This window comes from Notamacropus eugenii, chromosome 1 (genome assembly GCF_028372415.1).
Source record: "Notamacropus eugenii isolate mMacEug1 chromosome 1, mMacEug1.pri_v2, whole genome shotgun sequence".
Lineage (NCBI taxonomy): Eukaryota > Metazoa > Chordata > Mammalia > Diprotodontia > Macropodidae > Notamacropus > Notamacropus eugenii.
The window spans coordinates 37,589-52,340 of NC_092872.1; the positions used below are offsets into that span (position 1 = coordinate 37,589).

The 14,752-nt window shown below is 39.9% G+C and overlaps 1 long non-coding RNA gene across 2 annotated transcripts in view; it reads left to right on the forward strand.

Moving 5' to 3' along the window:
- Positions 1-12,870, forward strand: part of LOC140530042 (uncharacterized) — a 41,893-nt gene extending 29,023 nt beyond the window's left edge. Inside the window, exons 2-3 of one of the 2 annotated variants that reach the window (XR_011975782.1) lie at positions 4,265-4,406; positions 10,153-12,870. This is a non-coding gene — a long non-coding RNA (uncharacterized lncRNA). The remainder of the gene's footprint in view (positions 1-4,264; positions 4,407-10,152) is intronic. The other variant, XR_011975781.1, reaches the window with a different exon arrangement.
- The last annotated feature ends 1,882 nt before the right edge of the window (positions 12,871-14,752 follow it).

The following is a 14,752-nucleotide window of genomic DNA, read 5'->3' on the forward strand; positions in this document are numbered from 1 at the left end:
GCATTTATTTTGTGATTCAGTTGTGTCTGATTTTGTGACCCCAAGGCCCACAGCACACCAGGTCTTTCTATCCTCTACTATCTCCCAAAGTCTGTCCAAGGTCATATTCATCGATTCCATGACAATCTCTATCCATCTCATCCTCTGCCTTCCCCTTTTCCTTTTGCTTCCAATCTTTCCCAACATCAGGGCCTTTTCCAATGAGTCCTGTCTTCTCATTATGTGGTCAAAATATTTCAGTTTCAGCTTCAAAATCTTTCAGTTTTCAGTTTCAGTATATTTTCTCTTCCAGTGAATAGTCCAAATTAATTTCTTTAAGCAACGTCTGGTTAGATCTCCTTGCTGTCCTTGCAAACATATAGTATCAATTCCCCCTCATAGGCAGAGTCAGGAATAGTCAGGTGGGAAACATTCCTTTTCAAAAGAACATAATGGGGAAATTGAGCCAGCAGGATCCCATCCTACACTGAGTTTAGGATTATCTTCTCAGCTTTTCTAGAGGAAGATTTCTACCTGTGACAGTCACATTTTCTCTGAGTGGCTTGTAGCATTTCTCTCTGATGGTGGGTTATTGACCATTGATTATTGATGGATTTAGATAACTCAAAACACAATTTGTTATAGTCCCAAGAGCTTTAACCTCACATGGGAAGTATCAGTCATCAAGAATTTGCCAGGACTCACTTCTCAAATTTAAAATTGTCCTTATGCAAAAGTCAATCACTAGAGATCATTTCCATGTATTTTCGAATTCTCACTAAAACAAATTTCTTGTTTAGGAACTCCATGACTCAAATCAGCTCCTTAAAACTGCTGGGGACTGTACCTTTTGATAAGCCCTGAGGACTGCTCTGAATGGGCAGAACTCTCTTTTACATATAACACACATAGTAATCAATTACCAGCTTTAGGTTTTAGCATTAAAAAATAACTAACAATCTTACAATTTTCATAAGTGCTAGTGAAATTTCTTTAGCTGTAACACAAACAATAAACTTCAGATGACATCAATTACATTTCCAGATCATATAAAATAGTGTGTGCTCATCCCTCGTTGTAGAAGAAGACCATGCCATCAGAGAAATAATGACATGACTTGCACTTGACTTTGTTTTCAGTGAGGGAAAGCTGTGCAGGTCACCAGCCTCACTTCTCCTCCAGAGCCATCTGAACCCAGTGACCACATATTCATCAGGATGACTGGAGATGACCCAGGATGAGGCAATTGGGGATAAGTGACTTGCCTAAAGTCACACAGCTAGTGAGTGTCAAGTGTCTGAAGTGATATTTGAACTCAAGTCCTCCTGACTCCTGCACTGGTGCTCTATCCACTGCACCACTTAGCTACCTCTCATATAAAATTATTGATAGAAGAATGGGTTGTCTTACCAAGTGCAGATGACTGGCTGGCTTCTTTATCTTGACTTATCCCCCTTCACCCTCTCCCCACAGCTGTGTGCTGAATCTGGATACTTCCAGTTGTAGCTGCTGCCCCTTCCCCTCCTTCCTTTCCTCAGGTGGAGGAAAAAAGTCCTAATCTGATCTGGGATGGGAGGAGTTAATAGAAAAGCTCCAGGGTTGTTTGCAGTCTTACTGAGATACCCTCTTTACTCAAGGGAAGGGAGTGTGAGGGGAGGGAATGACCTGGATTATAAGAAGGTGTTTCAAAACTGCTTAATAATCAATGACAAAACCTCTAGAATCTGCTAAGATTCTAACTTTTCACTTCTACATCCACCCCTTATAACTTTAGAATGGGACATTGAACCTTTCAGACCAACATTTATAAGATTGGTGCCCTTTCTTAGGATACCTGAAGCACAAACCAATAACTCTATTTCTCTGAAAGCATCTTTTTAAGGCCTGTCCAAGGAGACACACATACAAATGAAATGAGAAAATTCACAGTAGATTTGGATGTAATTGCTATCAGTATCAAATTATTGCAACAAATTAGCAATGGTTAGGGTTGAGTCCTGGGATCTAACTAGGAGCCCAGGGCCTCCTGGGACCCCCATGGAGCAGGGGAGCCAATGCCTGGGGTCCAATGGGGAAGCAGCCCAAAGCCAGGGTCCGGATAAAGGAGGCAGGCAGGAGCATCCTAGGTGGAGTCCTGGGGTGAGGGGTGGGGCTGAGCTGCCAGGGGACAGGACAAGAGACAGGACTTGTGGGTCCACACAGGGCCAGAGTCGGGAGGAAAGGGAGAGTTCTGACTGGTATCCATGTGGGGTCGCTGGGGTGGGTCCTTGGGTGGAGGGTGGGGCAGGGACATGTGACACCCAGGACTGCTGCAGGGCTGAAAGCGGGACTTTGGGGTCCCCAGGAGCAAAGTCGGAAGGTTGGGGAGGAGTCACTGAGGGTCCTGAGAGGACTCAGGCGTGGCTGACGGATAGGAAAGGAAGTGTCCAATGGCCAGGCCCTGGGGGGAGGCGTGCACCTAGTAGACCTGGCAGAAACCCACCAGGAGGCTTGTGTTTTGTCCTTCATTCTCCAGGAGAACCATGACATCGGGATGATGACAGGAATTGCAGTTGACTTTGATTTGCGGGAGGGAGGACTGTGCAAGGTCACCAGCTTCACTTTCTCCTCTTTGTAAGCTGGGTTCAGTGGCCTGATATTTATCAGAACCACTGGAGATGGCCCAGGATGCAATGGGAGACCCTGCCCTTTCAGGCTGAGGTCTTATCACACTCTCACTGACTGAGATACACCCATTCAAGGAATGGGTCTTTAAGTTACTCAAGGGATGGCCCCTTCAATAAAGAAAATCAAACTGGGAGGGGAAGACCCTCAGGGTTCCTGGATAAGAAACAATTACTATTTAGTTATTACATCCACTCTGTGCTAGGTGCGTGGGGACCTGTCCAATCTGTGACTCCAGAGTGACCCACCAGGAGATCAGAAGAGGAGAGAGCCAGGGGCTCACGCTTCTGGGAAGCAGTGATGTCAGCTCCCCGACTTCCCACCAGCCCACTCTGGGAGGGGCCTCCTAGTTCCAAGAGACCCGCCCCTCCAATCAGGACCCAGCAAGCCCCTCTTCCTCAAGCCCTGCCCTCCATCGGGTGGCCTTGGCTTAACCCACCTGGGCCAACCCCACCCCAACCCTCATTTCTGGGGGCTGCCCCTCCCTTACAACTCCCTCCCTCCCCTAGTCTGCCCCTCCCCACCCCCATGCCTCTTTCTGAGCAGACTGCAAAGATCCCACTTGGGCACCAGACTAATTGAAAAGGGTGGGAAGATGGGGCACAGTCGGTGTAGAATGATCACAGGGAGATTTTCCTCATCTAAATGAGAATGTGCTCTCCCATTGGATCATTTGGGCTCTTTGAGCCTCAGATCAGATATTAATATAAAATAGACTTAACATTCCGTATTAGGGTGATAGGTTTAGGAGGCCAGAATTAAATGTAGTTGTATCAGAATGACTCCGTTCTACTCTGAATGCAGCCTAATGTCAAATGAACAGTGATTTTCCCATGGGATAATGCAGAAATGCATTCAGCCAATTTGATTCATTTGACAGGCAATGTTGTTTCATGTTTTAAATCTCTAACACTTTCTGTTACACTTCCACAGTCAATTTTCAGACAGAGAAATTTAAGAAATGAAAATTAAAACAACACACAACATCACACTTATCAAATTGATTAACATGACAAAACAGGAAAATGATAAATGTTGGAGATATGGAAAAATTGGAACATTAATACATTATGGAGTTGTACCCTGATCCAAAAAAAGAAAAGGACCCACATGTACAAAAATATTTATAGCACCTGTTTGTGGGGGCAAAGAATTGGAAACTGAGGGGATGCTCATCAATTAGGGAATGGGTGAACAAGTTGTGGTACATGAACGTGTAATTGGAGTTAAAAATCTTTCCTCCCAATTGATAGGCCTCAGGTGTATTTAGGGAGGCTTGATTAAGGGAGCCTTGTTTCCTATGAAGGCCTACACTTTTGAAGGATTGCTTATTAAGCACTGAGTCAGCAAGGGTCATGTCCTCTAGCTCTGAAAAGAGTATATACACTCAGAAGGGAGATTTTTACTTTGGAGCCTAGTTTTCAAAGGTCTGTGCGCCAGATGAGACTCTGGGAAGTCACTAAGCAGCTTTGAAAACCCAAAAGTTGGTGCTTCTCTCTAGTAGCTATGTATGTATGTAATGATAAGACAATTGGAAGCCTGTGTGTTGGTGTCTACATGTTGAATGTAATTAAAGTGATTGCTAAACCCTCAAAAGTTGCCTTTCCTTTTATAAATGCAGATCTAAGATCCTGTGATAACAGGCCCCCCTGTGTATGTTGGGGTACTTACTGATACAGAATGTAATGGAATAATATTGTGCCTTAAAAATGGTGAGCAGGCAGACTTCAAAAACAACTTGGAAAAATCTGCATGAACTTATGGTGAGTGAGATATTCTAGACAGTAACAGCAACATCCTTCTATGACTTACTGATGATCTAAGACAATTCCAAAAGACTCAAGAAGAAAAATGCTATCCACATCTAAAGAAAAATCTATGCACTCTAAATGCAGATCAAAGCAGAGTATTTTCTTTTTTTTTCTTATGCTTTTTCCCTTTTGTTCTGATTCTTCTTTCAGAATGACTAATGTGGAAATGTTTAATATAATCATACATATACAGCTCATAGCAGATTGCAGGCCCTCTTGGGAAGGGGGAGTGGAAGGAGGGGGAAGAATTTTAGAACAGCTAATTCCAATACAATATGGGAAAATTGCCAAAGAAGGAGTCCTCCCAAATTCTTTTTATGATACAAATATGGTTCTGATACTTAAACCAGGAAGAATCAAAACAAAGAAAATTAAAGACCAATTTCTCTAATGAATATAGATGCAAAAATTTTAAATAAGATATTAGCAAAAGGAATACAGCAACTTACTATGAAAATAATACATTATGATCAGGTAGGATTTATACCAGGAATGCAGAGCTGGTTCAATATTAGAAAAACAATTAGCATTATTGATCATGTCAACAACAAAACTAACAGAAAACACATGATTAGGTCAATAGATGCAGAAAAGGCTTTTGACAAAATACAATACCCATTCCTATTGAAAACACTGGAAAGCATAGGAATAAATGGAACTTTCCATAAAATAATAAGTAGTATCTACCTAAAACCATCAGCAAGCATTATTTGCAATGTGGGCAAGTTAGAGGCATTTCCAGTAAGATCAAGGATGAAACAAGAATGTCCATTATCACCACTGTTATTCAACATGGTATTAAAAATAATAGTTGTAGCAATAAGAAAAGAAAAAGAAACAGAAGGAATTAGAATAGGCAAATAAGAAACTAAGTTATCACTCTTTGCAGATGATATGATGATATACTTAAAGAGAACCACAGAAAAAACAACTTTGGCAAGGCTGCAGGTTACAAAAACAAAGCCCAACAACAAGAGAAAGAAAGAGAAATCCCATTTAAAGCTATGGTAGACATTATAAAACATCTGGGAATCTACCTGCCAAAACAAACCAAGGGACTATATGAACACAATTACAAAATACTTTACACACAAATAAAGTCAGATCTAAGCTCGGGTTGGCCGAGCTAATGTAATAAAAAATGGCAGTTCTCCCTAAATTAACTTACTTATTCAATATCATACCAATCAAACTACCAGATAATTATTTTCTAGAGCTAGAAACATAATATCTACTGTTTGATAAACTCAAAGACCCCAGCTTCTGGGATAAGAACTCACTATTTGCCAAAAATTGCTGGGAAAACTGGATAACAGTGTGGAGGAAACTGGGCATAAACCAATGCCTGACACCATACACAAGAACAAACTCCAAATGTATACATGATGTAGGCATAAAGACTGATCCTACAAACAAATTAGAGGAGCAAGGAGTAGTATATTTGTCACATTTGTGAGGAATGGAGAAATTTATGACCCAAGAGATAGAGAACATTATGAAGTACAAAATGGATAATTAAATTAATTAATTAATTAAATTCTCATTTCCTATGAAGTTCTTTGAGGACTTATCAAGTATGAGCCTTTGGAGTTTCTCTTTGGGCATGATCATTAAATGTTTTCAGCCCATGGAAGAAGCTCCTGAAGAAAGGGGGGTCCAGTTCTCAATTGCTACAGTGTTTTAGTGAGTAACTGAGACCTCCCTCTCTCAACTGAAGTGCAGAGTGGGGACAGAAGCCCAGTTGAAAGGGAATGAGTAGAAGCCTGGAGCCATGGGAGGGGGGGAGGTGCATTTAGGGTTGGGGTCAGACTAAGGGGCAGAGGGCATGGGGGTTGAGGATCTGGTCAATGAAGCCACAAGCCCTCTTCTCTTGAATACAGGCCCCCCTTCTCCTGCAAAAGTGGCTTACTTGAGTAAGGGTCAGGAAGTGGGAGGCCCTTTTAACCTAATCTAACCAACACTAGTGTCAGACAAAGGTCCCCTGCAATCTCCTTGTAACCAGGCTGGCTGCTGGTCACTCACACCAGACACACATCTTTCTTGCTAACCCTCTAAGTTGTCTTAGACTGGAAAAAGTTTTCACCCCAACCAACCCTGTTTTACAGAATTTGTCTTCAGGAATTATTTTAAACTTGTTGGTAGGAGAATTTGGGAGAACTCCGATCCTGCCTTTACTCCACCATCTTAGCTCTGTACCTCAAGAAGTGTATTTTAATCAAAGTTATAAACACAGCTGACTTAATTGGAATCCGTGGTGGGCATTTTATCTGAAAATGGAATTCAACATAAAACTTCCCTTGGTGCTATGAAAAATAGGAAGCATAGAAACATCTTGTTAAGTTCTAATCAGATACATGATCTTGATCCTGCTAGGTACAAATTTCGATATCCCTTGCTTTGTGATAAAATAGATTACTTGAAATGTCAGTTGGAAGTGAAATTAAATATTGGCTCTACCCACAGAAGTTTGCTGACTAGACACCAAAAAAAAAAAAAAACCCAAAAACTGGAAGCTGATTTCTGTATCTTTGCTGTGGTGAATCCTCCAAATTCCACTTAAGTTTGGATTAAATAAACTCAGAATAGATGTACAGTGAAGAGTAGTTTTCAGATCGATTCTGAGAGAGAAACATCCTCAATTTCACAATTTTAACTTCACAGACCACATAACATCTAGATGTTCCAGCAGTTCATAGGTAAGACCAGGGGTCAAGGAGGAATTCCCTTCTTCCCAGGTCAAAGTTCCAAATACTAGACTTGGTTAGGACTTGCATGTTTCACTAACACTTGGTGTAAGCATGAAAGGAAGAGCTGTTAATACCACTGATGTCTTTGGCAACAAAAGAAAACTAAACTACTGGTCAGATTTTGGGAGAACAAAGCTCCTCTGGCTGTCAGGCTTGTGGGGGTACGTGGTACAGAAGACTTCCTGTGGCCCAGCAGTGTTGAGAATGAGGATGTGGTTTGGAAGCCAACATATTTTCTCTGAAACAGTGATGGTAACAGCACTAAGCTCCCAGAGTTCATGTGAGGGTCCAGTGACATCATGGACAGAAGAGGGCCCAATAGAAACACAGAAGAGTGGACCTACAAAGCAGCTCCTCCTCCAAAGCAAACAAAAACACCTCTAAAGCCCTTGCTTTTCTGGATCTCCTCACTCCTCCTGACAAGTGACCAGAGTCTAGGCATGAATTCTGAGGAATATTACTTTATTGACAAGAGATTTCTTTAAAAGGAATCATTAAAACCAGATCATTCTGTGTCAAAGCACGTTTTAATTTCCATCCAGAGAGCCCCAGTCTACCATCTTAACACTCAGACGGTCTCACTGGGTTAGTCCCTCTCTCAAAACTATGAACCTTCACATGTTCGTTTAAATTCTGAACAAAACAAGGAGATTTAATGCAGTCTAAATGATAGAATCGAGTGTATTTAACTCTCTCTTCAGCTCAGCAGCTTTTTCACTTTGCTCTCCTCTGCTGCCTTTTCCATAGCTTCATGGTATTTCTCCACAGCACTTTTTAAGGTGAGGAAGATTTCCTAGAAGGAAAAATGAGAGGCCATGAGTTTTATTTTGAATAAACTAGAGCTTACCTCAGTATTTCATAAGATCAGTGTTCTCAGAATGTATAGGCCCTATTGACCCAGATCACAACCTAGTCACTTGGTCAATTGTTCCAGTCCCTGGGGTGCCAGAGTCCCCAAGTCTGGCCCTGTTCCACTTCTATGTGGCCTTCAGAAAGCAAAGACCAAATCAGCAATCTTCCATCACTCCAGGGCAAAGAACACAAGCTCGAGAAGCATGGCCCACATGGCACTTATAGTCTGTATAAACTGGGGAAGGCACTTCCCATTCCTGGGCCTAAGTTTCCTTATCTGTCAAACAAGGGGCTTAGGCTCTGTGGCTAGTGAGGCTGCTTTAATTCCACTCCTATGATTTTATAATCTCTAATAAATCCTTGTACTTCAGGGTGGCAAACTCCCTTTGCTGGTGATCTTATTTATAACAATCCAGGTCACCCAGTCCCTTCTCTTCCCATCATACTGTTGTTAAGTTCTTCCCCATTCTCAATCCCTTCTTTTCATAGTTCATGTTCTTGTTTCATGGAAACTGGGATCTTGCTGAAAGTCTGGCAATCACTGGCTGCTCATCCTCTCATGCCAGGAGGAAGAGGTCCATGTACATGCTATGACATCACTCCTACAAACAGGACAATCTGCTGGCTGCACCCAAATCCCTGTGCTAGTCTCCCCTTCCTTTCCCTGATCACCATGTGGTCATCTCAATCATTTCTACTTCTGTCATCTCCATTTTTACATCCCTTCTCTCACCCAGATCCAATCAGTTCCTTTATACTGCTAAGTCAACTTGCAGAACATCTCCTCCCTTTCCACTCCCACAACTATGCCCAGGTCAGATACTCATCCCTCTCATCTGGACAACTTTAACAGCTCCCTGTCAATGATTTCAGGCTCTTTTCATTCTCATCCATCTTCCACATGGAAAAAATAAATTTTCCTAAGGGAATATTTCCTCTGCCCCTGTCACTCTCATGCTGACAAACCTTTAAGTCAATCCCTTTGACAACAGAACAGAATTCAAACCTCTCAGCCTAGCATTAAAGATATTTCACAATCAAGAGTTCCTGTATACTACCCCAAGAAGGTTTACTAATCTCACCAATCTAACAGATTCAAACTCTTGCCCTAGCTGAGCTTTCCACCTTCAGTAGACCTCACACCTCTTCTTGTTCCCTATGGTGAATAAGCATGTATTAAATGCTTAACATGCCAAACTAAGGACTGAAAATACAAGTGTAAAAACAAGTTAGCTTTTGACCCAAAGGAGTTTACATTCTAATGGTGGGGACATTATATCTGGGGAAGCAATGACCAGGAAACTGAGTTATGGTCTGGGAAGTCACAAAGATGGTAAGTGGTAGAAGCCCTAGGTGGTACTCATGTCAGGATGATTTGAGTAAAAAAATTCAACCTCAGACCAAGTGACTCTGGGCAAGTCAAGTAACTTCTGTCTGCCTCAGATTCTCCCACTGCACAACAGAGATTATAACAGTACCCACACCTCCCAGGGCTGTTGTGAGGAGTGTTTAGCACATTACCTAGCACGCAACAAGGGCTCCTAAAGCACTTATTTCCTTTCCACTCCCCACCATTAACACATCTTTTCCAGGTATATTAATGGTACCAGTGCATTCCATTATAACGCAAAGAGCAGATATTTACATCCTCACTTGGTTTTTCACCCACAAACCTCCCTTCTCCACAGGGCCTTGGCCTCCCCTCAGCTGCCCCCATGCCTGGTACACATTTCCTCTTTACCTCAGCCAAAGAGAATCTCTCAGCTCAAGTTCTGCTTCCGTAGCTTTTCCATTCTAGACGTTCTGTATGTGAATGTTGTGTATGTGTGAGCATGTGTATCACTTCCCTGAAAGAATGTCATCTCCTTGAGGGAAGGAACTGTTTCAGTCTGAGGACAACCACTGAAGTCTTATGCTTTTTGTCAAAGTCCCTAGCACTGGGCCGATTCCTAGCATTTAGTGGATGATTAACAAAGGCTTGTGGACTCAATGTCCTTCACTACTATCACCTAGCATTTGTCAGATCCTTTTTTTATCAGAACAAACACTAATTCAGAGTTGTTTTTGTTTTGTTTTTGTTTTTGTTTTTTTTTTTAAAGACAGGAGCCTCAACCAAGCCTTCATTTCTAAGAAATGGACATAGTTTTAATAACAGTTAAAAGCAACAGCGACAACCAAGTATTTGAAGAGATTCTGTCTGCTGGTCATGCTTATGATTTGATTACCAGATGTTTGCAGGGAAAACCACCAAGAACACACCAAGGTTCCCTGAGCGGTTACTCCTTTACTTGGCAGTTACAGTGCATCTACAGGTCAGAGCTCTCCTCACCTGGGACTTGCGCTTCTCACTTTCAGTGACATCTTGGAGCCGCTGTATTTCACCTCTGACTTTTGGGGCCTTACCTGTTTACAATTGGCTCCTCTCTTCTTCTGAAGTTTATTACATTCCCTACAGCAAAAACCAAGATGGTGGAATGATGGCTGCTCTTTAAATAAATGTCCAAACAAATGAAAACAAACTTTAAGTGGAAGTGCAAGATACTCGAAAGTATTTCTCCTTATTCCTATCAAGTAAAAAACTTTCCCTGAAAAAACTTACAACTGCACTCAAGATACAAAAACAAGTAATTAAAAAGTGTCAGAATCATTTCATGTTAGTGAGTTTTAACACCTAACAGCAAGTGCTTAAAACTCAGGATATACCACATAAAGTCAAACCCCAGTACAATTCAAATCACTATCCCAAAACATTCCTAAATCTGGTCAATGGACTTTTACAGCAGGTTTTTTTTTTTTTAATAAAAAAGGTGTATAGATAATTCAAGATAATTCTTAACCTTTTGTGGGCAAAAGACTAGAAGATTTTTTAAATTTCTAAAACAACTACTTTTACATAAGTGGATAGCTCAAGAGGAATTTCACATCTCTTCATTGTATGTTAGAATGTGAAGGCTGACTTTAGGAGACCCTATCTTCTCTTCTTGATAGTTATGCTAAAAGTATTACTTCAAAATGCTGGTGGTTCCCAAACATTACAAATTACCTCCTCCTGCTTGTCGGGGGTGAAATACACATCATTAGAATTAATAGGAAGATATTGCATTTGATGAAATGCCAATTTTAAAATTAGAATACCAAGTAAGTGATTAATTCTCAGCAGAACCAAAGTGTAGAAATTTTCACATTATAAATAGAAATACTACAATCCGGCACAGAAGCCAGAAAGGACGTACTTTAAGAACCATTGATACAACAACTAACAGCACAGGATGTTTTCGCTTCTATGGCCAAGACAGACTGTCAAGGCATTTCACCCTAAAACACATCAACACGGAATTAAACAGCCTTCTAGAAATTTGAGAATATTAATGTTGCTGCTTATGAAAAAGTTCCAAAATGGGATCTAGTTTGTCAAATATAGGAAATAATTTGGATAGCTCATAAAATTAACGGGATTGAAATAAACCACAAACAGAAGGCTCTTCTTTAACAAATTACATAAAAGAAATGGAATTGTCTTCTTTTCTAAATTGTCTTTAATTTCTAAATGGAATTGTCCGGGGCTGTTAGTGAACTTCATATTTACTTAAATTTATGTTATTGACTAATTATGAAAGCAATGATTTTTTTCAAAAGATCCCAACTGATCAATTTGAATATTGCATCATGCAGTTGAAAATAGTTTAAATTCATACTCAAGTACTAAGCGTTTATATCGTTTGAAATCCTCATCTTTCTTATTTATCTTCAGCTGGGTTTTGGCAAGCATCTCTTTCTCCACAATGACTCGTCTTTTCAACGAGGCTTCCTCAGTCTTCAGTTTCTTGAATTCTTTCTGAGCACTTTCAGTCTGATCCTCCAGGAACTTGTTCTGTGTAAGAGAAAGTATTTAGGATAAACCAAACCTATGATGGTTTAGGAAGGCGAAGTTTTTTGTTTCTCTTTCTTGTACCCTGGAACAATTATATACAATATTAACACAAGATTAAATAAACCTTGAGGTGAGAAAACGGAATCTGGACTTTATCGTTAACAGGGCACCATGACAGATCTTTCAAAAGGTAAGGAACATGGTGAAAGCAGTAGGAAGAAGACTGAGCAAGTAAGAGAACCAAGGAAGGAGACTACTGTGATAATAAATGAAATGAACTGGGTTAGGGTTGGAGATTTCAATGTTACCATCAGTGATTATACTTCCAGATTTTATTTGATCTGGTCTGAAATCTGTCCTGAGGGAAATCAGAATGCAGTCTGAGCGTGTTCTCCTATCAGGATAACTGTGGTAAATCAGAACCTCATATAAAAGACACTATTTGGCATTAAAAAATATTAGCTGTGTGACCTCAAGCAAGTTTACTACTCTGTAATGGGATAATAGTAGCCCCCACCTCCCAGAGTGGTTGTGAGGATCACATCATTGCCAAATGCTTAACCCAGAGCCCAGCAGAGGGCAAACATTCTATTGTTATTTCTTTAATTAGACATGATTGCCTCATGTTTGGTAACTTTATGTGGATGTTTAGATGTGATCGGTATAGACTGGAGATGAATGATTTTCTATGTAAGGTAATTTAGCCAAATGCTAAATGCTCAATTCAACTGAATTGAGGCCACCTGACTGGTAATGGGTTTGTTTCAGGTTTCAAATATATAATATTGTTTATGGTATTTTTATGTTTCTAAATGTTCTTATATTGTGAAATCTGATAAACTGTTGTACCTGATACTGTTAGAAAGCAATTTCTCTTATAATAATGGATGTCAGAAAATCAATTGTACTGTAAAGAAAAAAATAAAAATGGGTTTGGAAACAGTGAGGTCATTTTTATGAGCCTTGCTGACTGTGTGCTGTGATATTCTGAAGGAAGGAGTGTAGTTATTTGGCTATTACTTAAAACCCTTTCTGATGATGGGGGCGGGGGGGGTGACTATTAGGAATCTATTTGTGGTGGTAAGGAATTAGGAATTCATTTTAATTTGGGATTTATGATACTTAAAGGCATTTTACACCAATTTAGTTTGGATAAATTCCAGTTGTAAAGATTGACTTTTACTTTAAGAATTAAATAAGAGACAGCTATCAGTTTGGAGGTTTCCAACTAATTTACTTCACAAAAGTCAACTGATTATCTTTTTATATCAGGATAAATTTTAAACTGTTTATGAGAAAGAGAAATACTTTTAGAAAGAAATGTTTAAGTAAAAATTTGAGTGATTTTTAGAAGACCTTCTAAATTCTGTGAGCTAATCTATTGCAATAATTTGATGGTATTGACAACAACTCTACCCAGTCATGCTGTGATTAATGAGACTTTATCATTTGAAAGTAAACTTCTGTTTGGACCCTGAATATTTTTTGAGTTCTGTGTTACATGAAAAGAAGAACAGCAGCATCATTAATTATCTGAAATGAAAAATGGCTTGGAGTCTACCTTGTAAATGCCTTAAAGAGACATCCACTTAAAGGCGTATCCACTTTCACTAGAGATTCATTTGAAAATGGCTAGAAATTGAAAATGTTTTGTTATAAGCCACTTATTTACAATTATAGATAATGAGAGAATTCATTAGAGTCCATCTTCTTACAAAAAAGTCTTCCATAATTAGTTCCGAAGAATAAACATCATCAAGTATAAAAATTGGCTTCTAATTTTCAGGTAGCATCTGAGTTTCTTACATGTATCAACATGACACTGGATGCACATTGTAAATTCTGATATAAAAGGTTCCCAATTTGATTTTCTAATAGTAAGGTTTGAGCTAACTCTCACTAATCAACCTGTTTATTGGAAAAGCAAATTTAAAATTGTGCTAAGACCAATTTTGTAAAATATTTGTGGCAGAGAAGAGGAGCTCTACAACTGTCTGAACTGGAGAAGCTGGTTGGATGGAAACTGCTCTGATGCCAGATCCAGACCAGAGGGCGGCATTTGGTGGTTTCCAGACACCTGTATGACCCTTAAATGCACAATTTTATTATGTTTTTACCAGTTTTCCTGTGTGCCTTCTTTACCTGTGAGGCATGGTAAGGGAGGGGGGTGTCATTGATCACTGTATAGATGCAATGCAATCTATTTTCTTCTTCCTTTTCAATTTTGATCCTCACAGTAACTCAGTACTGGTACAAGATGCCTTAGAGCACAAATTCTATGGGTTGTTCCCCAACTGAATATCACAGTTTAAACAGTAGGCATGACTCCTGAAAAAAAGTTCTGAACTTGAAACACAAAAGAGAGCATTTTCATTTACATAGCAAAATGCAAAAAAGGATCCATCTTTTAGGAAATCATGGATCTCCACTTCATACCACTCATTTGCTTTCACATTTGGACACTACTATCCCAGTCTCTAATGTCCTACGGGGGTGAAGTGTGCACAAAGGAAGTCTGTTTTGGAAGTTACACAATTTTGAGAGTCTCAAGAGATGATACCTCACAATATTAAGTATCTTGGATAGATGCTAAACAAATAGGGGAAAAAAACATATCCCTATTGCCACCAAGATTATTAGGAAAATCTTAATAACAATCAACGTAAGTGCCTATTGTCTCATCTTTGAGAACTACATCCATGTGTTTTGAGTTCAACCTGAATGAAAATAGTAGATGACTTTGGGGATCCTACTTAAAAGTCTGGCAGAAAATGCTAGAGCTTGAATTCAGCTGGCAGAGTCTTGGAGCACCAGGGTTTACCTCCACA